Below are 23821 nucleotides of genomic sequence, written 5' to 3' on the forward strand. Positions count from 1 at the left end.
TGTTTTTATTTTTATTTTTTAGTACCCACGTCAAAGCTTTATATCACTGGGTATATTATTACAATGCATTTCCTTAAATTCTCTCATTACTATGAGGTAAGAAGCTATTATGTCCATTTCACAGTTGGTCAATCTGAGGCTCAGAGAAATTCATTGACTTATAAAGAATCTATTAGGGGACACCACTGGGATTTGAATGCAAGTCTCTTCATTCCTTATACCTTTTTTTTCACTATTTTGGGCTGTAGTATTATTCTATGATCCATCACATGTGAATCTAAAACAGTTTTCTAGGAGCTGGCTATTGGTGCTGTTGTCTGCTTTTCAAACTGGATGTTAAAATTCGTTAGACTTTTAGAGATGGACAACTTTTCATAAAAGTAGTATAGCATTGGTATGTGTGAACGCTTTGCTTCCAATAAGCAGAATCTAACTTAAAGCCTTTTAATATCATATGAATCAGTTGCTAGCCCCATTCTTGTTTTGGAATATTTTATTAGCATTTTCAGGAGAGGAAACTACTGAATAGTGAAGTAAGAATAAAGATAACAGGAGAAGATGGTCTACGAGGAAGTGGCTGAAATGATCACACAGGGTGCAAGACCTTGGTGGTGCAGAAAATAAATTGGGGATATGATTTGATTCAATCGTTCAACCTGTAGTTATTAAACACGAATTTTAAAATGTTACAAGATTGTACTAGAAGTTTATGAACAATGCATATTTTGAGCAAGTGGCAGATGGGAGACGGAGCAGGTAATATTTTGGAGCAGGTAGTACTTTTGAAGCTTCTCTTATGTGCCAGTCCTTCTCTCTGAAAGAGAAATTTAATCCATTTTTACATAGAGACAGGTAGAGAGGGAGGAAGGAGAGAGACACAGTGACAGACAGACAGAGAGAGACAAAGGGAAACCAGTGATGGCGGAGCTGGGATTAAAGTACAAGTCCTTCTGGCTTCCGGTCCAAGTTCTTTTTTTTTAATTTTTGGCAGTGCCCCCAGAGTGAAAGTGCAGAGTCCTAACCACTGGGCAACCAGGGAATTCCCAGTCCAAGTTCTTTCCATTCTAACATACTCTCTTATGGGGCAGATGTGGATTCAGTAGAACCAGGGAGTTTTCTGAAGGCCTCTGGTGAGTTTGGCAAAAAGATACCTGTTAGCTTTGAGTAATGCCTAATGCAGCCCAATCTTCAGCGCAAACCTTTTTGCCTCTTAAATAACATGAATATAGGCAGCACTCAATAAATATTTGAGGTTGATTTTTACTTACCAGGAGTTAATTTTCTTCTATATCTAATTTTTAATACATTTACCTTGTCAAGAAATTGGCTTGGGAAACCTTGAAAAATCCTTGAGTCCCTCCCTGACAGGGTATGAAATTAAAATGAAAACCTCTAAGAACTTATCAACTTTATTTCAGAAGCATTTACAAGTGTAAAAATTAATCTTTACAGGGACAAGGAAAAAAATCACAGCACTCTACTAAAAAGCTACTTGTAATGACCCATTTTAAAAAATGGAAGAGGTTTTACTTTCCAAAGAAGCATGTTATGTACTCTATATGTTATTCAAAAATGGAATGATTTCATATGAATATATTTGTTTACTTAAAACTAGAGCTGCCAAATTGTTATCTATAATCAAATATAGTAAGCACTGAATTCTTCCTTGACCCCTGATAGCTGTATTCCCAACACTCCACAAAAAACCAAAAAAAATTATATAAAAAAATCTGAAAGCAAGTCAAAATTTGTTTCCAGTAGATGGCACTGCAAATCAAGGCTTAATGGGTCTATTAACTATTATTTCTTTGACCAGAATAATTATTTCTGTAGTGAGATGCACTAAAGCGACTTATACAGTAAAATCAAATAGGTTGGGGGCTTTGAGGCTACAATAAAGCTGCATTGTCCAGTGTCCTGACACTGATATTTCTTCTCTATTTAGCATAGTTGGGGATTTATTAAGGTAGCGGGTGCATGTAACAAAAACTGTCTACTTGCTTTTACGTGAAACCCACTTTTTGATGTGGGATTTTGGTTGCCCATTTTAATTTGTTTAGTCTATTTTATGTTTAAGTCCAAGGGGACTTTCTATACTTTTGCACAGTGCCTGATTCAATCTCACTCAGGTTAGTTAACTTGCAGAGGCAAAACTGAGCCCGGGTCATAAGCCATACCCCTGACCTGTGCTGGTTTTCGGTGTGTGTATGTGTTTGTGTTGGACAATAAATAGCCTCAGTTATAGAGAATGTAAAAAATTGCAGACAACTCCAGCTCTGCCACGTGAAACGTGACACATACTTACATGACACATGCCCACGGATCAGAGTCCTGCTTTGTATGTTAAGGAATACATGCTTAAAACATATTTTAAAACCATTTAAAGGAGACATTACACAAAATAGAGACTAGAACATATTAAATGCTATCATGTATGTAAAGACACCTAGAAGAGCGTCTGGCACAAAATAGATGCTAAATAAATCTTCCCTCCTCTTTCTCCTTCTTTAATGGAGTGCAAGAGTGAAAGGCCAGGCCCTGCTCTGCAGCTGTAGGTGAGACCTCTGTCATTTCACTTCCCTGGACTCAGGCTTCCTTGCCTCTCAAAAGGGCTGGAAGCCAGGCTGCAAGATCTAGAATATTCTGCTTCATATAAAATAAGACTCACAAGTGGAGTATGTGATACTAGGCACCCAATACAAGTAGCCTCAGAAGCTGGATGTGACTTTTCATCAGAATGTTCATCTTCCTCAGTGAAAAGGAAGCCATCAGTCAAAACTGGCACTTTCACAGCTAAACCATCTCTGCTCTTTAAATAAATGTCCTAGGAGAGTTCAGACATCACGAATTTTTTTTTTAATACACCCTGTGTGTGCAGTTATTTTTTTCTCTTGTCAAGGAAGCCTGAAATTTCTTCATACTGTACAGGAAGCAACGGTGGGTTTCTGGAATTTTTAGAAATGGATGAGAAAGTGCTCCAGGTGATATCTTTGTGGAGCCCTTACTCACCACTACGCTCATTTACCTATTTAAACAGTGAGCTCCACTACCCAGGCTTTTCTCAGTGACTCTCAGGTACCTCGGCCCAGACACTTAGATGGGCAAACAAAAACCCATACAGTAAATACAAAAACACAATAGTAATCTAAATGAGGCAAAAATATGACTCGAGCAATACCTTCACTGCTGATCGGGAGGGCAAAGAAGGCACTTCCCCTACCGATCTGTTCCTTTTTTTTCCTCTTTGTGATCCCAGGGTTTACACCTTGGCTATTTTTAATTGGTAGAGATGGTGTTAGGATATTACAGAAAGCAATCTGTGGCTTTGGGCTGGGGTAGATTGATAAGCACTCTTTAGAGTTTGAAAGGACTTTACAGAACATCTAATCCAATCTCCTTTACCCATGAGAAAAGAATGGCTCAGAGACATCATTTGATTTACATAGGTCACACAGGAAATTAGTGATGAAGCAGGGATGAGGTCATTTGACTCCCAACCCAGGAGCTAAGTGCTTGAATGGGTATAGGGGAAAAGGGTGAAAAGATAAGGGAGTGTCTTCAGATTTCACTCTTAGTGACCTCAGGAGGGGTGATGGAATAACACAATCTCACCTGGCCTAAGAGACAATATGTTAAGATCCCAAGCCTCCAGCAAAAAGAAGATTGCATACATTCTTCAAATATTTGTTTATTTTCAGGGGCTTTTGGGTGACACTTTTCCATCCTTCTGCTTTCATGTTAAGCTAATTTGTCTAATATCTCAGAGATTCTCTATGTTAAGGAAGCAAAATGGTTCATTTTCTTTAGGGCATTTCCTCATACGATAACTTAAACATGGAGTAATTATGAGCAAATTGACCAACATTCGTCTTGGTGTGAAGATTATTGTGACAAGATTTAAGTAATCATATGTCTTTAGCATAAATCATATGCATATAGTTTTCGACTCTTCTGCAATACTTTTTGAAACACACAGAATAATGAGTGGGAAACTTTTCAACTGTTATTTTTATTCCTAAATATTTTCCAGTTAGCAAATATAATTTTAATATTTTATATACTTTAGCCTCATTCGCAGGAAAGAATTCCAAAGTCCCTTGGAAGGCATAAATTAGATGTGTAGGTGTATTTTAAAAGTGATATAATTCATGGCGTAACCATTGTTTACGCATGAAGTAAGTTACAGTCAGTTGGTGTGGTCAAAGCCTTATTTTTGCCAAGATTTTTAGAAAATGTTAACAATTTATAGAGGAATCTCGTGGCGTTTATCATGAGATTTACGTGGTTGAACTTCTCTGATTTGGAATGTATTATACCTTCTTTACTTTGAAACAGTCCCAGTTTTTACCAAGGCTTTATCTTTGGCTAACTCTTTTGTTTTCTCTCCTCCCCCTCTCCCCCTCCCCCGCCCTCCTTTAATTGATTTAGGGTGGATTCTACATCTGGAGACTCACATCCCTAAAGTATCTGCTTCTGAAATAAAAATGAAAGTGGGAAGGTATTGGAATGGGATGAAGGGCCGCGTTAATTACCTCGGGGAGTCTTCGAACCAATTTCTTCTGCCTCATTGATGTCCTTGGATAGAGGAGAATGGAGGCAGGATGCAAAATAAAGAGCCAAGGAACGTTCAAGAAGTCACGTGGGAAAAGCAATATGAAAGTAGAAGGTTGCCGAACTTTGAGAAATTTCACCCTAGACAACGTTGAGATTCTTGGAGGTAACAATGTGATGACCATCGTGTACTGTGGCTTCATGATTTTATGTCTTAATCGCGATAAATATAAAAACTCTAACTCCTCCACACTGTTCTCCAGACTCACGGGCAAAGTTATACAGGGGTCTGAGTACCAAAAACATAAAGAGACCCCAGTACTTTGGAGGAACCGTAAGATAATGTATACACAGGCCATCGAGTTAGGGATTCGGTGTCCTTTTGCAATTGTTTCTTATTTTGATGAAATAACGTTCCGTTTATAATAATGACTCAAAACTGGTAAACAAACCTAGAGCCGGCGCAATGGCTGCTGCAGCTCACGTCGCCGCAGCTCTTGGAGAGGGAAAGTGCATCCTCTCTGTAAACTGGAGCCGCCCGGAAGTCCTGGCGGGGGGGAGAGGAGCGGTCCTCTGCCCCCTCCCGGGCCCGAGCCCCGCGGCGAGGTTTGGGGCACACGAGGGAGAGCCACGGCCACCGCGGTGGACGCAGCGCGGCGGGGAGCGGGGCTGGCTGGAGGAGGGGATCGGCTCTCAGGCCCCTCTGCTGCGGCTGCGCTTCAGCGGTGCCGAAGCTGCTGACCCTGTCGAAGGGAAGGGCGCGCGGGGTGGGTCTCCCGCGCTGTAAGTCCCCTTGGGATGGCACCGTCCACCGCCCCCCTCCCTCCCTACGGGCCAGACTGTGTGATGAAGGATCGAAAAGACGAGACCCGGGGGTAGAGTCCAGAAGCCTGCCTGGAGTCCCCATTCTGGATCCTTAGTAGCCGCGGTGCAAACATGGACTCATTTGGGAGCCGTCTCAGAGTACAGAGGGAGGCAGTTTGGGGGTGCAGGCGACAGCGTTAATGTGCAGGAACGGGGTGCGGTCGGTGTGAGGATTCTTCGTCTTCAGTGACCTTCAGGTGAAAGAGGTCGGATGTCCCCAGGAGGAGGGGACCAGGAAGCTGGAGGGCATGCAGACTCCGGCTGGAGTTTGAACTATGAGTCGCTTGTCCTTTCTGAGTCTCAGGTGGTACCTCGAATGAACGTGTGACAGGACGAAGGCGTTTTATACCTCGCAGAGCGCCCTCCAACATGTAGGGAAATACAATTTGCCCAGCCTGCAAGTGCACGGCGTCTCACTGCCGCCGAAGCCCCCGAGGCTCTCCGAGGTCCGCCCACCGTTTCGGTGGAGGGGCCCTCGCGACCGCGTGGCTTGGCTGGAGCAGTTTCCCGGCACGTCCGTCGCGCGGTTCTTCTAGACCAGCCGGGCCCCGCTGTCGGGGAGAGGACTCGCCAGGGCAGGACCCCGCCCGTCCCGCGCGCGCTCAGACTCTGACCTCCTCTCTCTCGGTCCTCCCCGCGCCTTGTCCCCCGCCCTTCAGAGCGTCCACCTATCCTCCGAGGACTTATAGTGCCTGAGGTCTCCGGTCCGCGAGGACTCGCGGGGGTGGAAGGACGTGGAAGGACGTGAGAGGGAGGGCGGAGCTACGAACTCGAAGCAGCCTTGGAGCGCAGGGTCCTCTGGCCCCCCGGCCCGGGCCAGGGAAGGGGCGCGACGAGAGACGTTCTTAAGAAGGAGATGGACACAACTGGGAGACTCCGGGGGATTTTACCCCTTGTGGCAATAGAGCAAAAACCCTGACAAAACGTGTCAGTTCTCCATTTCCCACAGAAATAAATTCTAGCCCCCAGCAGCATCTCCTCGCTCCTTAAGTACAGCAAAGCCCACCTTCGGAAGTTCTCCGTCTTGCCCACTCGGGCGTCGCCAGCATTTCCGCATTGGGGACATTACGTTCAGTCTCTGCCCAGCCGTTGCTCGGGCCGGGGAGGTCCACTTTGTCCTCCCCCCACGCCCCGGGCAAAGTGCCCGCGGACCCGCACACGCCGCCGGGAAACCCTACCCTGCGCCCGTCTGCGCTGCCCCTGTTTCACTCCCACCATCGCAGAGGGCCACGTTTTTCTCGGGCAGGAGTCCTTTCCCGCCCTACAAGAGCCAGCCCAGGCCAGGTGCCCTCTGCGGTCGCCCCGGCCCGGACATTTCCCCAGGACACGCCGTGGCGACCCTCGTTACCTATGTCCTGCCGATCGCAGCGGCAAGCTGGCCAGAGCAACCCCAACTGAATTTTCCGACCCCTCTGGGCTCGTTTCCCTGGAAAACCTTTCCCCGACCCCCTCCCGCCATCCCTAAGGGGCCAGGAAATGTTTCAATCTCCATAGAAAAAGCGCAATTTAAGTGCCGGGTGGGGCGCAGTGGGCGGGACTCGGGTCGCAGAGAGAATTGAATTTCTCTCCGCTCGGAACCAGCCTTCGGCGGATAAAGCGCAAGTTTGTGCATTTGGTCCACGGAGGGATTGCAAACCGACGAAACAGAAAGTGTTCCAGTGAGATGCGGAGTTTGCCCAGATTTCCCTGCAGATGGGTGTGCGGAAACGCCTGTGATGGGAACTTTCTGCAGATCGTGTATAGATGGGAGCTAAAGAAAAAAAGGGAGGGGAGCGGGGCGGGGAGGGGGCAGTGGGAGCGTGAAATGTGCCTCTGTGTGAGTGTGTGTGTGTGTGGGGGGGAAATGTGCCCAGACGCGGAGGCGTCACAGGGGGGGGCGTCACAGCGGGGGCAATGGAAGGAGTGCGGAACGTCCCGCAGGCTAATTGGCTTAAGACGTTCTGCAAGCGCTTGGAAAAGGTCGTTGAAGGAGTTCGCTGCACACACACAAAATAATAATCTTAAAAAAGAGTGCCGGGCATGCGCACAGAGAGGATGCCATATTGGAATGAGGCTGTAGTGGGAGTCGGCGGAGTGGAGCGGGCGCGCGCGGGAGGCGGCGGGCGGGGAGCGAGCAAACCAGAGCTAGCGGGTGAGGCCGGTGTCCCCCCCACCACGGCGGCGCCCGGGGTCTTAGTCCACGCCGCGGGGAGGACGAACTTCATCAGGTAGGACGCCGCGCGGTCGCTGTCCCCGCGCCCAGCCAGCCCAGCGAGCAGACCTCCGGCCCGCAGGTTGAGCGCGCCGGTCAGCTTCTTTTTTCCAGCTCCGAAAAAAAGGGAAGCTGGAGCCAGCCCGGGGGTGGGGGGCTGGAGGAGGGGGTGCTGAGGGAGAGGAGCGAAAGGGAAGGACAGGAGGAGAAAGCGACAGCACTGGAGCAGAGCCCCAAAGTCCGCTCTGCGCTCCGGGTTGTCATTTTTGCTCCCCCTGTCCCCTTCCCCCGGTCCCTCGGCTTTGCAAAGCCCGGCCTTGGCGGGGGTCCGTCCGTAGTTGCAAAGTGTCCTCCTCCCCGGGTGCAAGCTGTCCCCTCCCGCCGCCCACCTTCCTCATTTGTGCGCTCATTTTAGCGACGCAGCCGCCCTTGCTACCCCGCGCTCTCTCGTTGGGGTCTCTTTCTTCTTCCTTTTTTTTTTTTTTTGGTGTGTGTGTGTTTGGGGTGGCGGGGGGGGAGTGGGGGGAGAAGATGATGGGGTGAGGACTGGAGACCAACCATCAGGGGGGTTAAAAATCGTGGACCCATTCGGAATCCCCCCTTTGGAAACATTTGCCTGTGCAGCTGAAATGAAATTGTCAGTAGTAGTTTCGGAGCGTGCTCCCGCATGGATGATCTTTTTGTTCTTTTTTTTCTTTTCTTTATTATTATTATTATTTTTTCTTTTACGTTAAAGTAATATCCTGTCACTTGGGGCTTTCCTGTTGTCTACTCTCATATGACCTTTCAAAATTACTAATCTGATCAGGCTTTGGAGTTTATTTTTTTAATGTGTGTGTGTGTTTGTGTGTGTGTGTTGGTAAAATCCGCCAAAAAAACAACTGTAGGAACTGCTAGATATATTTACTGATTTTTGACCCGAGGCGGCGGGAGGGGATTAACCGGAGAAAGGGGGAGCCTTAGGTGAGGGAAGTGGTTGATTTGCGGTGGCCAGACGCAAGTCCAGAGCCTGATCCGTACTCGTGTTTTCTTGGAAGCAACGGCGGGGAAGGAGTATTTAGAAGCCGTGCCAGTTTCAATATGGCGGGCTAAGGTGGCTTTTAAAAACTGAAAATAAAGGTTTTGAGGTGGGAAAAAACCCAACCGGAGGTGCCATCTCTTAGTTTCAACTCTCTTTGACTACTCCAGTAGCTGCTTTAGCGAATTAAATGGGAAAAAAGAGAGGGAATGAGCTGCCCTAGTTTTTTCCGTGGTTAGAGTCTGCGTGTGTCCAGTCCATTGCTAAAGGGGAGAGGGGTCCCGCTGGCCCGGACCGGGGCATCCGAGCACAACTGCTCTGTGTGCCTTTGGATCAGTGTGCATACCTGTGTGTGCAGTTGGCGGGGAGGGTGCCAAAGAGATCCGCCCCGAATTCGTGTGTGCGTCTTGGAACCAGACCCTACCATGATTTGACATGACAAACTGCTGACACGTGGTGCAAAATACATGAGGGCAGAGGGAATGATTTATTTCGGCTTTCTAGGAGACCAGTTCTCTTTCTCTGTATGCTGGATCCTGTGTGCGTGAAGCCCGGTAGGTGGAGCGGGGAGGTGCTTATTAAAAGGACTCACTCACTGTCCAGGCTTTCGGGTGAAGTCGGACTGCAGACGCCCGTGGGGTTCTGTGTGCAGGGGGCGCGCTGCAGTTAGCGGTGGGCACCCGGTGCAGTTCGCGCCGCGGTGGGGTGAGAGGTGGGGGGGCCGGCGTCCGGGGCTTGGTGGGTAGGGTGGGGGAGTGAAAGTGCAGCGGCGGAAGGGCGGGGGCGCGCGGACCTCCGCTGCAGAGCGTGCAGGGGGGAGGGGAGGAGTTGCTTTTGGAGTTGCGCTCTAGGGGCGGTGGGGGATGGGGAGAGCGTTAGCGGAAGAAAGTGTCCCTTGCTCTGATCGGGCTCCGAGAGGGCTGGATCCGCTAGGGGCCTTCTCGGCGAGCGAGCAGGGGTGTCGCCTTGGGCTTTGAGAGGGCGGCGAGGTGCCCGGGAAAAGCCGGCCTCCGGGCCCGGAGAGGGTCAGGGAGCGGAGTTTGAGGGCAAAGTCGGAGCTTGTGAGTGGAGCCCGAGGGAAAGCAAGCAAACCGAGCGCCCTTAGCTGGGAACTGGGGTCCCCGACAGGGGTCGCTAGTGGCCAGGATGCAGCCGCGGAGCGGAGGTCGCGCAGCGGTGCCAGCGGGGTGGACCTGGGGGACTGGGGCCACACGGCGGCCGCGCGCCGTCCCCAGGGCCAGGCGAGGGCCGGTCCGGGGTACCTTCTCTGTGCCCGTGGCCTGATGGCGCGTCTTCCTAGTGCGCCAAGATGATTTTAAATCATGGGGTTAAAAAGATAGCGCTGGCCAGGTCTGTAGTTACCGCAGTAACGTGGTCTCTGGGCATTTTCAGAGGCCTGGAGGGAGGATCGATGGTATCGGTTTGTCTTCCCACTTAGACGGACGCCGCGCTGTCGGACAGGCCAGTCCCTCGCGGCGGCCCGTGGGTGGGGCCTCGGGGGAAGCATCACCAAGATGCGAGACCCCGCGGCAGATTTTCCCTCCGACCTGGGTGGCGGGGCTGAGCGATCTGCGACCCTCAGGCCCAGACGCGTTTCGCACCCCCAACCGCCGGGCCGAGCGCGCGGCGCGTCCCCGGCGCTCCGGTCCCGCGCGTCCCCCCGGGGACAGCTCTCCCGTGGGCTTCGCCCAAGTGGAAACCAGCCTAAGATGGCTCTGTGCTTGTAAACTGCAGTTTCAGCCGGGAACCCCTCCCTTCGTCCTCCTGACGTCGCGGCTGACAAGCGCACAATTCACTCCAACGCCCCGAAACCTGCGATTTTGCACCGAGCTGTGCGGTGGAAGCGAACATACAACCGACTGCGAAGAACATTCCACAGGATTCTCGCAGGGCCCAAGTTTTCCTTCTCTTGGGTAGGAGCGGGAGGAGGGAGGAACCGAGACGAGGCAGGAGCACGGCCGACCCCCCGCCCCGAAACCGGGGCTGGGGACTTTCACGCGTAAAAAACGCAGGGAGGTGCCCCGGGGACGCGGAGGGTGGCCTTGCGGAGCGATGGCCACTCTCAGGGGCGCTCGTCCTTGACCACATTGGTGGTGTCGGGAGTCCGGACACGACGCCGGGAAGCCTGGGAGGCCGTTTCCAAACTTCTGTAGACCTGCTTGCAGTTTCGCTTTCGGAATTTTCGGGATCTTTGGGTTTATAGAGTTGGGTGGGATTCCGGGAAGGGCAGGGCGCCAGGGGCTGGCCGCACGGCTACTCGTTCCTTTCAGTGCAGAAGTGAGACTGCTCACCCACTCGGGCGTCCCCTGCGGTGCCTCCCTGGACCCCGAGCGCCGGCGCCTTTGAGGGTCTGGGGCTCCAGGCCCCGCGCTCCGCCCCGACTCCGGAGAGCTTGGTCCCCGCGCCGCGTTTTGTCGGCTCCAGCGGCGCAGCCGCGGCGGATCCGAGCCCACTGGTGGGAAACTGCCTCCGACGCAGGCAGACCGTGCCTGAATCCAGATCCATCGCTGCCGCCCTCTACCCTCCCTCACCCTTCCACCCTTGCACCGGAGCGGAGGGACCCGGGGGACGGATTGGCGTGTCTGTACCAAGCAAATGGACCCAGGTTTCACCAGGTCGGAGAAAAACCGAAAACAGGCTCAGATTCGGCCCCGTTTCCTGGGAGTCTTTGGGGGTGGGGAGCGAGGTGGAGCGGGTAGGTGTGGGGGAGGGGAGAGGCCTTGGTGGTCAGAAGGAATTGCTGGCTAGGCTGTCCTTTGAGATAGGAGATGTGCTACTTTCTCCGTTCGAAGCATTAAATTTGCACACACTCTGCTTCCTCCTTTCCATAAATAAGTACTGTCTCAGATTTTTATCTTAGTTCATGGCTGGGACCCTGCCGCTGCCTGGAAGGTGGCTGGGGTGGGCGGGGGACCATACACCCATGCGCACCAGAAATCCTCCAGTCCCCTACCCAAGCTGTGCGCAGAACCCATTACAGGGCCAGTGGAAACCACTGCCCAGTGGCAGGGCGATTCAGCACCCCTTACCCCAGAGAAGAGTTCCATCAGCCAGTCTGTCTTGATGTGTGTTCTAGAAGTGCCAGCTGAGACCTGCAGGGGTGACAAAGGAGTATTTCCCATTTCCCATTAGGTTACCCACATCTTGAACCTCAAAGAAGCCATCTGCTGGGACATGAATTTCACTAATGATGGGAATAATTGATCAGAGAGGGCTTTTCCTCTTCATGTTTTCTTGCAGAAATTGTGGACTAATTTTTTGGGAAAACTTGCTAGTTTCCCAAAACCAGCTTTATGATAACTAGCTTTATGATTCTTGACTTAAAAAAAAAAAAGCCGGAAGCAGAAGAGGGTCCTGAAGACAGGGGAAAGCCATGGTGATTTCCCTTTTCTCTTTATAATAAGACTTTCCTTTGCTGTCCTGGGAGTGCTGATGGGTCATCAGATCCCATTTTGCCCACTCTAGTTGAGGTGGCATTTTCCACCTTTCTCTCTGTGCCGTTGTCCCCAAAGGACTTGCCAAATCTGAGCAAAAATGCTGGGTGATGGAAACATTTCTCTGAGCAGTAAGTGAATGAGACTTCCCTTGAATTGATAGAGGGTGCTTTTGGGATCAGAGAAGCACATGTAGTGAAAACGCAGAAGATTTCAAAGTAAAAGAGTTCTTTTTTTTTTTTAAGTAATTGAACAAAAATAGTCTACTGTGGAATTTGAATTATCTCCAGTTCTAGTATCAGATACCATTTCTCTCGTAGTATTTCACTATTTTTGGAACTTTTGGAGTTCCCGTAACAGTGTAGAGGCCATAAAGAAGAACTTGTAAAAGGTTCTTGTCCCAAAAAGAAACTAGGATCCATAGTTCAAGACACATTCAGTGTTTTTTTTCCTGACTGTTCTTACGTCGACATTGCCCTAGTAGCAACTTACTATTCCCATTCTACAAGTAAGAAAAACTGGTTAGGGAAATGATACTTGTCATGACAAACCATCTGTGCATTTGTAGTGGTGACCTGTGATCTGACAGCTCTGTTTTGTAAGGAAGATTCCTGACAGAGGAGGAGAGGACAGAATCGGGAGGAGGCCTGGCTTCTCGTTTCAGCGATGCTTCCGTCTGGCTGTATGACCTTGGACCAGTTACTGGATGTCATCTTTCTGGGCCTCAACTTCTGTATCTACAAAATAGGTGCTTTGGACTGGAATCTCACTCAGAGATCCCCATGGTTCTATTTGGGAAAAAAAAAGATCTGTGGTTCAACACATCTATGCAGACCTGCCCAAGTGATTCATCTTTCAGACTCTTGTCCGGAAGGTAGAGTGGAAACATTACTGGCCATCATTACAGAGGATGTCTTTGAACGCAGGTCACTGTGCAGAAATAATGTGGTTATTGTTAAGGGATGCAAGCTCCACATGGGGTCATGGTTTCACTTGTGCTCTGGAAAAGGAGAGGTGTAGAGAAAATTGAGGCACACCACTCTAGCCTTCACATATAATCCCAATAATGGCAGGGCCTGGGCCAGGTCATAAAGAATACAGGCCATAAAGAAAAACCTGATTTGAGTTTGCTCTAATAATTCCTAGGACTAGAAGGGGCCATTCCAAATAGTCCTCTCTACCCCGCCTGCCCAGACAGGGTGAGTGCTTGGACCTTATTCGATTATATTCATAGTGTGGGTGGATGGCTGCAGCCTCCAGGTAACCCAGCCAGTGAAAGAATCAGATCTGACCCTGCATTTTCCATTCCTGCCCTTCAGGCTGGGCCACTGGGCAAGTACTTCCTCTCTTTGTAAGACTGATAATGTCCTGGGACGTTCTTAGGAAACTTGATCTTGTTGGCTAAACCAAGTGTTAGCTGTTTGGAGGTCTGTGTAAATAAACAAGATGTTTATAGACAGGACAGTGTATTGTAAATAAGGGAAGATACTCAATTTAGAGCTTGCGGTCTAAGAGGGAATGTTATATGATTTATATAAAGTTATAAAATAAAATTCTTAAAGGATTGGTTTTGCATGATCAGTACAGCAGTGTTCTGATTAAAAGATGCCACCATCATACTCCCCATCTGGTGAGCCCGTAGAGAATTTTAAAACGTGCTAATTCTTCGCTATACATTGACATTTAGGGTCCTTCATGTTACGGGTAAGATGATACTAAAGGTTTTGCTCTCTTGTCATGTAGGTTTCTATTCTTGTGATAAGATAGATGTCTTTGACACTGATTTAAAGAAAGAATCCATTGTGCTTTAGGTTTCATTCTTTTTGATTTTCTTAAAAACAAAAGTGACACATTTTGGTAGATGCCTTGCATTTGGTGAATTCTGAAGTGTCGGGCAAAGAGCGTCAGCAGTTGTGACTACAAAGGAGGGGTTTGGAGCTGGTGGGACAGGGGAAGGTGGGACAGATTTGTATCCTGTGGTATTTTCCCCCCTGCAGTTGTATTGGCTGAGAAAAGATACCTTATAAGGTTATTTAAGCATCCTTTCTCCTAAATTTGGCAAGTTGTTGTTTTTTTCCGTTTCATTCAAAACTGAATTATGAACTCAATCACTTTCAGGTACAGTACGAGCATCTGAAATTCCAAGTGCAAGTTCCTACAAAGTCTCATGTAAAAGATAATTCAAACAGATGCTCACTGAAAAACCACACATTTGGATTTGAAAGGGTTGTGAGATTACTCTGATTTGGAATTATCTGTTTACTCCAAATGATATTAAAAAAAAATAGTAACTACTTATTGAAGCATCTACTATTTGCCAGGCACTCTTCGAATTGTTTATATTTGTATATCCTCTATTTTACGAGTGTTGTCACCTCCATTTTGCACATGGGGAGATGGAAAGGGAGCCTGAGTCACTTGCTAGCAAGTTTGAGCAAGAGAGAGAGGATTTGAATCCTAGTCTTTTTTTTAAACTTTGGGTTTTTATTTATTTATTTATTTTATGGCTGTGTTGGGTCTTCGTTTCTGTGTTGAGTCTTCGTTTCTTGATGCTTTCTCTAGTTGCGGCCAGTGGGGGCCACTCTTCATCGCGGTGCGCGGACCTCTCATTATCGCGGCCTCTCTTGTTGCAGAGCACAGGCTCCAGACGCGCAGGCTCAGTAGTTGTGGCTCACGGGCCCAGTTGCTCCGTGGCATGTGGGATCTTCCCAGACCAGGGCTCGAACCCGTGTCCCCTGCATTGGCAGGCAGATTCTCAAGCACTGTGCCACCAGGGAAGCTCTGAATCCTGGTCTTAGACTGTCTTGAAACTGTGTATATTGATTACCGGCTGTGTGTGAGACACAGCCTAGCAATTTAAGTGCAGTAGCTTATTTAATCATTATAGGTGAGTGCTGGTATCTTTCTCGGTAATTTACCGAGTCTTTGGGGAGGTTATACAGGGCCACACAAATAGGTTTGTTTTTTTAAAATATTTTATTGAAACAGAGTAAGACTAGAGCATTTTCCTTTTGCATTCAGTTCAGACGGTCATGGGAGAACAGAGCTTAAGTCACTGTTTTTAAATTTTGAAGTGAAATTACGTGGTGTTCCTGGGTTGGGAAAGAATGTTGTTCACAGTCACGTGATTTGACCATTAAAGCTTTGGAAAGTGTTGAATTTCTGAAATTTCATCTTGATTTAGAAAATAATTGGGAATTCCCTGGTGGTCTAGTGGTTAGGACTCGGTGCTTTCCCTGCCGTGGCCTGGGTTCAATTTCCGGTCAGGGAACTAAGATCCCACAAGCCAGGCGGCGCGGCCAAAAAAAAAAAAAAAAAAAAAGGCTTTAATATAAGTCTATTTTCATCCCCCCTCCCTCTCTGAAAGACGCTACCCACTAATGAGGGTGAGAATAAGTTTAAAAATTCTCAAGTCGCGGAAGGTGAAAGACACTACCCACTAATGAGGGTGAGAATAAGTTTAAAAAGTCTCAAGTCACGGAAGTAGTGGAGAGTGGAAATCAGGCAGACAGCATGGAAAGCTGGGGAAGGAAGTACGAATTTTCCCTTCTAAGTAGCGTTGGCCGCTCGTGAGCACAGTCTCCTAGATTCTACTGAAGTTCTTGATGTTTTATTGGATTATTTTCTTCTGTGGTATGAAACTGAAGATAAAACCCCAAAGCTGTTCTCCCTGGGACGTGTAGGTCAACTCTGCTTCTCTTTGCTCTTGGGTCATCTGCTCCTTGCAGTCTCCTCCAGGGGTGAGTTGACCTCACGCTTGAAGCTGACAGCTCAAAGCCAGCTCCACTTACCCTATGTGAGTGGAAGTTGATTTCACTTCCTTAAAAGTCAAGTTCTGCCAACTCAAAGTAGCTGGATTTTCATAGAAAGTGGCTTTGGCATTATTTTAGAAAGTGCACTAAAGATGGTGTGAATACACTATGGCCTGATGGTTAGAGTGAACCAGTCTTGGGAACTTAGAAACCCCAGTTCTGGTTCAGAGCTTTTCATGTGACCTTGGTCCAGTGGGTAAGACTCTGTGCTTCCACTGCAGGGGCCGCGGGTTCGATCCCTGGTCTGGGAACTAAAAGATCCTGCATGTCTCTCGGCCAATAACAACAACAAAAAAGAGTGGAGTGGTAGAAAAATCTAGGGGGATGGAGGGAAAAGCACAGTGCCAAAATTTCGGTTGGATTCCTCTGGTGTTGGCATACATTTCTGTAGGGAAGACACTGCCTTTCTAAGGGCAGAGAAGTGGACAAGGGCAGCCTTAGAATGAAGGTATGTGGGGGGGTGGGGTGGGAGGGGAGGTGAGGGTTTATCTGGAGAGAGTTAACCTGTGTCTTTGTGAACCGGAGGACAGAGGTCTTGAAGATGATGTTAAGAAATCCAGAGTGCAGATGTTTACTGTTCAAGGCATCCCACTTGTTTTCTTAATGAACATCATGGTTGATATTAACTCACTAGGTTAAAGTTCATCTGCTTCTAATCATAGTTATTCTTAAATAATGCCTCATCTTTTATTTGTAAACATACCACCCACAGATGTAAAATCACTACCCCAACCTCTAGCTGTTTGTTGCAGGCTAATGGTTGGACCCTGTTTTGCTCATTTTGCCCAGATCGATTTGCTAAGATTTCCACTGGCCCGTCAGCCTGATTTTGGTCCTTTTTGAATGCTGCAGGCCTCATCCTGCATATTTTGTCTTTGTCCATCTTATTCTCAGTTCTCAGCCTTAATTTTCCACGTGGCCTTATTAAGAACAGCCTTTTTAAAGCCCCAGAAGATAAAAAGATGTGTGTTGGAGAGACTTACCTCCCGGGTGTTTGGATTTTTGTTTTTTGTGTTTTGGGGGCTGATTTTTCAGATACTTATCCGGTGGCAGGTGACAGGCTCTCCTAGCTGAGTCTGTCAGCCAGGCCCAGAGTCTTCCGAGAAGCATTAACCTCAGTGTGGTAACGAAAGAGAAAAGAAGGTTATGCAGAACATAGCTGGTGATGCTTCATACTGAAGCTGACAATTTCCAAGATCCTTCAGGGCCACACGCCTAATGGATCGAACCCCTGCCAGATGTGCTCCCCTGATTTCAGGGAAGGAGATGTGAACAGCTGGATGCCATCATTTATTTATTTACTTTTTATTGGGGTATAGTTGTTTTACAATGTTGTGTTCATTTTTACTGTACAGCAAAGTGGAGTTCCCTGTGCTATATAGCATGTTCTTATTAGTTACCTATTTTATACATATTCGGGTATATATGTCAATCCCAATCTCCCAGTTCATCCCACCCCCCGGGTGCCATCATTTTAATAAAGGCTGATGGTTATGGAGCAGCTCGTTTTTCTCTGCTCCCCTCTCCCTTGGTCTCCAGCAGTCCACAGCACTGTTACTAAAAACAGCCAACTCTGGAATCAAACCTACCAGCCCTGGTTTTCTGTGTTTTTTGATGTTCTGCTTGGAGGCTGGAGAGTGGCTCTAAGTGGGGTAACAGAATGTTTGGAGCCTTGAGTTTTGGTCCTTGTCATTTATTGTCTTTAAAACTTTAACTTAAATATGCTTTATTCTTCCCAGCCAGCTGCAAAATGCAGACCGCCCTCTTCCCCTTTTCATCCCCGCACTGTGAACTAGAGCGGCTTTGGGCAGTGTAGCAGATTGTACACTTTGAGTAGCCAGCTGGGCACTGGGGACCCGACCCCCCTCTTTTACGAAAGCTTTTGGGATCCAGCTTAAACCATGGTGACTGTTTCCTTTTTTGAGTCTTTATTCCGTTGGAGCGGATGCTATATTGTTCTCTCCTACTACATACACTTTTAACCAGGAAGGTCTGGGAAAACCCAGATTTCCTGAAATGTTTGAGTGGGAGGGGAGACTTTAGGAGGCTTCTAGAACAGTCCCTGTGTTTTGCAGATGAGAACAGTGTTGCTTGTTGTTACAATTAAAAAGGCCAAGAGTACATTCTGCTAAGTGATGGTCACATTATGGGGTAAAACCAGATCTTCTGCAGTCTTCCGTAACAATGTAAAACTTGTTACATTCCGCAAGTTCTTTATAACCAAAGTAAATTAGGGTGTTTTTATTGACTTTGCATAATGATTTGCAGTTGGATGGGCTCCACTTATTACTATCTTATTAGTCTAGTACATTTCCTTTCTGCATTTAAATGATATCACTGGTACCATGTGATTGGTGCCCAGTTTTATGGATATGTATCTATGGCTTAAAGTCAGCACCTGTAATGCTCTTCTTCAGTTCTTTTATGAATCTTCAGCTCCGTTGCAGAACCCTGCAGGCCGTGGTGACTCTCTGGCTGCATCCTTCAGAGGTGGGCTTGCAGAGTCCTGATTGGTACTTTTCATCGTCGGTGTCTTAGTTGATGGCAGGATGACTGCGTGGTATCCCCAAAGCATCACTGCTCTGCCTCTGTCTTGCTCGAAGTCATCCGATTCATAAAAATCCCCTCAGAAAATTAGGTACTGATGATTAGATGTTATCTATGCATGTCTAGCTTACAGAAGGGTCCTTTGTAAGATTTCTTTACTTCTTGAGTTCTCATGACTGTACATAAAACACATGGGCTAGCTTCCTTAAAATGACTCATATGCACACGTGTGTAATGTGAGAGGCAATTCTCCTGTAGAATATGAGGTTACTTAGCTTTGTTAACAGACTTGGATTGATGTTCTAATTCATTCCTCTTAATATTTGTAGGTGATGGGGAAATTCTATGTTTGGAGTTTGTGCAAGATGTTAGCACTAAATGTCTGTGTTAATTCTGAAACGTCATGCTTCTTTGATAAGGTCCTACAACCAGGCTCTTCTGTGTCAAGTATTTCATGTCCGTCGTAAGCTAACCTAAGGTTGGTGTTTACCTTTGTGGCTTGGAAGTAAATTTCTGGTGTAAGAAACCCTGTATCTCTACCTTGATGCAAAGACTGATCGTATAGTAGATTTAATTGGGTCTTTCAAGGCCTCCGCCGTCTTGACAGTAAATACGTAGTGAATCATACATAAATAATTCATAGGTAAATAGTTAATAAATAAATAAATGAACTTCCAGGATGGGGCACAGCTAGTCTGCAGTTTGATTAGGTGTTCTCTTCTCTTGAGCGAGTAACTTGGAAGGCTCATTTTCTCATTTTTCGCATGCCCGCTTTTGAACGACCGATTTTGCTCAGTCTGGAGTGATACACTTGCCGATTGGTTAGGAGGTTAAGAGGTGACAGTTAAAACCATGAATCAGAAGACACATTTGCTATTGTGGGAATCATAGGCCACCGCCAGCCCTGGTATTTATCCCTCAACCTCCTCTTATCTCCTACATATCTTATTTCCTAGGATGGAGGTATGAATCGGGATGTGAAAAATTAGCATTTCTTATGCTGGGGCAGCAGTTTGTGTCAGATTTCAATCTATTTAGAGTGAAAACCCGATGAAAACCAATTGCAAAATGGCCAGGAGACTGTGGTCCTAATCAAGGTAAATCAAGCTCTGAGCATATGGTGGATGGCAAAATTCCATGAACCTTCTGCCCCAGAGAATCAGTTCGTCTCCCTTGATGATGGAATCAGGAAGGCCTGTCTCTTCTGAGAGAGGCTGTGTTGGCTGGTGAGAGTGGGGAGAGCTGGGCTTCATCATGCATTATTAACAGAGTGATCTGGGTGACAGGGTGCGTGTAAATAGAAGGAAGCCTTCCTTGATAAGTGCCTGGGCGTTTAACCCCTCTTTGCATCTTCAAAGCCATTTACAAATATGGTACTTGCAGATACTCTTGTGATCCCAGGCTGTTATTTGCATGTTGCTTCTTAGGGAAATGGAAGGAGTGATTTTCAGAGATCAGGTTTTGGTCACAACTTGGGTTGTGCATCCTTCAGAATCCTCTGAGATTTTCCATTTTGATGGAAATGTTTGGAAAGGTCTTAGCTCAGATTAGGTGTCCTGTGCTCATTTTGAAATTTCTGGAGTGTGAAATAAGGCAGTTTTCTCTGTGATTTAGACATGCTAGATTTCCAAGGGCAGCTAGAGTATGTCTGGAATTCCATAAGCTTTTAGTTTAGGCCTTCACTTTTAATTTTCAGTTTGGAGAAGAGTCTCTCTTCAGAGTCACATAAAAAACAAAACAACTGCAAACATTTTTTCCTGTTTCTGAGTAGCAAGCTTGAAATTGTAAGCATGTTCATCGGTAGGAAAATTGCCCGTTCCTTGAACTAGTTTAAGGCAGGTCCCTTTGAAAGGACTGGATAATTGGGTAACTTGAAAAGAAATGCAACATTTCTTTTATTGCTATTATAATAACGCTCACTGGAGTGAGTCCTTCTGAGTAGTACGCCTTTGGACCTTGCCTTTTGATGAATGCAGAGAAGAATGATTTCTAATGCTAAGGTATCTTCATTAATCCAATGTAAAGTTTCACTTTTTCACCTGAACTTTGAGAATTTTGGCTTCAAAGTCTAGTTGCACAATGATAGTTTAATATTTATCACGTCTAATAAAGAAATCAAGGAGAAAAATGGGGTACTAGCACTAGCTTAGGGAAAGGAGATAATTTATAGACACATGTCTGGAGATCTGAAATTGGGGCTGCACAGCTTTTTATTGTTGTGGATTTAGGAGGGAGATCTTGTTTCTTAGAGTCTACACTGCAGGGAAGAAAATGACTGTGTTTCTGGGATGTTCCCTTCTAAACCAGTGTCAGTAGGCGGGAGACCCCCCCCCCCCCCCCCAGCCCTCATGTTGGCATATGGGAGAATCCTCTTCTGTGTAATTTGACCAACCTAAGAGCAAAGACTTAAAGACGCATTGGGGTTTCCTTTGGGAAGGACCCAGCTGGGTCTCTGTGCAGTGGTTCCCAAGGTGTACAGTCTTCACTCCTGCGCCCTGAGATACCAGTCAGCCTTTTCATTCCCCACTCATAAACATGAGAAACCACAAAGTATTACCAGACTTCTGAGGAAGACAGCTAATATAAAACAGTAGAGACCAAAACTAACCAAGGGAGAAAAATACCTGCTCTTACAAAGGAGAGAAGAAACATCTTACCAAAAAAAAATCATGGATGGCCTCAGGGATATAATAGAAGATTTTGCATCTATGGAACAAGGTAGGATGGAAAAAGGGAATATTCAAAGAATTAAAAAGAGCCTCTTGAAATTAGATTGTAAAACTCCATAGAAGAGCTAGGAGAGGAATTCAAGGAAATACCCTAGATGGTAGATTAAAGAGTAAAGGGGCATAAAAAGGAAAATGAGGGAGATTAACGAGATTCAACATTGGAATGAATATTAGAATGAAAGAACAAAGAAAACGGAGGGGAGGAAATTGGCAGTAATTCCAGGAAATATCCTGGAACTGAAGAATAGTTTCCAATCTTGAAGGAAGTCATTCAGAGGCCCCAAGCCACAAGTAGATTACCGTTTGGTACCTCATTGTGAAATTTCAGAACATCAGAGGACCTGGTAATTAGGATGGGACCAGACTTCTCAACAGTGGAAGCTGGAAGACAATGTGGGGAACCCTCAAAATTCTAAGAGAGGATGTTTTTCCAGTTTAGGATTTTTAAATTGACATATAGGTGATTACAATGTTGGGTTAGTTTCAGGTGTACAGCAAAGTGATTCCTATATATATATTTATATATATTTTAAGATTCTTTTCCATTATAGATTATCAAAGGATATTGAATACAGTTCCCTGTGCTATACAGTAGGTCCTTGTGGTTTATCTATTTTGTATATAGTAGTGTGTATCTGTTAATCCCAAACTCCTAATTTATCTCTCCCCCTGCTTCCCCTTTGATAACCGTAAGTTTTTTTTCTATGTCTGTGAGTCTGTTTCTGTTTTGTAAATAAGTTCATTTGCATCATTTTTTAAAATTCCACATATAAGTGATAGCATATGATATTTTCCTTTCTGACTTACTTCATATAGTATGATAGTCACTGGGTCCATTCATGTTGCTGCAAATGGCATAATTTCATTCTCTTTTTTGTGGCTGAGTAGTATTCCATTGTATATATGTACCACATCTCCATTATCCATTCATCTGTCGATGGACATTTAGGCTGCTTCCATGTCTTGGCTATTGTAAATAGTGCTGCCATGAACACTGGGGTGCATGTATCTTTTCCAAATTAGAGTTTTCCAGATATATGCTTGAGGAGTGGGATTGCTGGATCATATGGTAAAGAATATTTTTTACCCACCTAAACTATGGGTTAAAACGTGAGAACAGGTTAAAGACATTTTTATGCAAGGCTGCACATGTTTCTACCTAAATCCTTTCTTAGGAACCTTTTGAAGAATGTGCTCCATCAAAAGGCGGGAGAAAACCAAGTGAGGAAGACCTGGGACACAGAATAAGAGGAGAATCTCATAAAAGAAGTGAAGCAAGATCTCAGGGTAACACCTGCTACCAGGCATAGAAGGCAGTTAGTCTAGATTAGAGCAGAACAGAAAGCCTTGGTAGAAATTACTTCAAGATGAAATTAAGAACATACCTATATATCTCAGTTTATCGAGAGATTTAGACAGTTAATGGAAAAATTGGCTTTGAAAGGGTGAAAAGTATGTAGAAAGCTAAGATCATGGAAGAAACAAGGCCATCATTAACTCCAGGGAAGACTTGTGTGAGAAAGGAAAAGTAATCATAGTACACCACATGAGTCTGCTGTAATGTCTTTATAGAGCCATAGTAATGGGATCATACCTATTAGGAGGATGTATATATATATGTATACACACACACACACACACATATGAAAAGAGAGAGAGGTGATGTGAGTGGTAGAGTATCACCTGATAAAGACAAAAACTGAACAATTAATAAGTAAGCTGTTATTCAGAGGTGAGATGAATGCCAAAACAATCCGCTAAAAGAGTTGGAAGGGATTGCCTCAAGGAGGAGAAGGACAGGAGACTGCTGTTGTTTTTTTTGGGGGGGGAGGGGTGCATCATGTACAAGCCTTGTAGAATATTTGGCTTTTGAAATTATATGCAGACATAACTGATATAAAAAATCATCTGCTAGTGTATTATATCTCAATAAAGCTGGGGAAAATATCTGCTAGGAATGAGGGACCTAAGACAAAGAGTTCCTAGAGATGATGTGATCCAATCTCCTCTCGACTTTTGAGAAAACTGAGGCTGGGAAAAAAGAATTTGTCCAGATACTTTGCTGCATGAAGAGAATGGCTCTGCCATGAATAATCAACACAATAAGTTCTTGGTACTGTAACTCTTATCGAACTTTTACGGACAACAAGCTCACCTGACTTCAGGCAGATGGTAAAGCAAGTCTTGACTTTGCAAAACAATGGAATTCAGAGAACAGGTATTCTATAAGGAAAATGATTTATAATGCAAAACTAATGCACGTTATTTAATGCAAAACCATTTCTACAAAACCCAACCTAAGTCTCCCCACATTTAAATGACTTTGCAGAAATATTATGTTCTCTACTGTACTTATGATAGATATATTTTGATGAGGAACTATCTTTCTCTCGCTAAACAACCCAGGCAAAAATCTTCCTTTAATAAAGCAGTGGTTCTTAGAGTGTGGTCCTTGGGCCAGCAGCAATCAGCGTCACCTGGGAACTTATTAGAGAGATACCGGATGACTAGGCATTATCCCAGATCTACTGAAGCAGAAGCTCTGGGCAGGGGGCCCAGCAGTCTGAGTTTTTCTTTTTTTAACAGATTATTATTTTTTTTAAATTAATTAATTAATTAATTTATGGCTGTGTTGGGCCTTCGTTTCTGTGCGAGGACTTTCTCCAGTTGCGGCA

General features: G+C 46.1%; 1 protein-coding gene across 5 annotated transcripts in view; it reads left to right on the forward strand.

Annotated features, from left to right (window-relative positions):
- The first annotated feature begins 6994 nt into the window (after positions 1–6994).
- Positions 6995–23821, forward strand: part of SFMBT2 (Scm like with four mbt domains 2) — a 222993-nt gene continuing 206166 nt past the window's right edge. For 2 of the 5 annotated variants that reach the window (XM_059912115.1, XM_059912134.1), the window contains exon 1: positions 7483–7622. The gene's annotated coding sequence lies outside the window, so the exon portion shown is untranslated. Of the gene's footprint in view, positions 7074–7482; positions 7623–10503; positions 10538–11145; positions 11240–23821 lie in introns of those variants that run through there. The other 3 variants (XM_059912123.1, XM_059912132.1, XM_059912118.1) reach the window with 3 other exon arrangements.

The sequence above is a fragment of the Balaenoptera ricei genome, chromosome 2, assembly GCF_028023285.1.
Source record: "Balaenoptera ricei isolate mBalRic1 chromosome 2, mBalRic1.hap2, whole genome shotgun sequence".
NCBI lineage: Eukaryota > Metazoa > Chordata > Mammalia > Artiodactyla > Balaenopteridae > Balaenoptera > Balaenoptera ricei.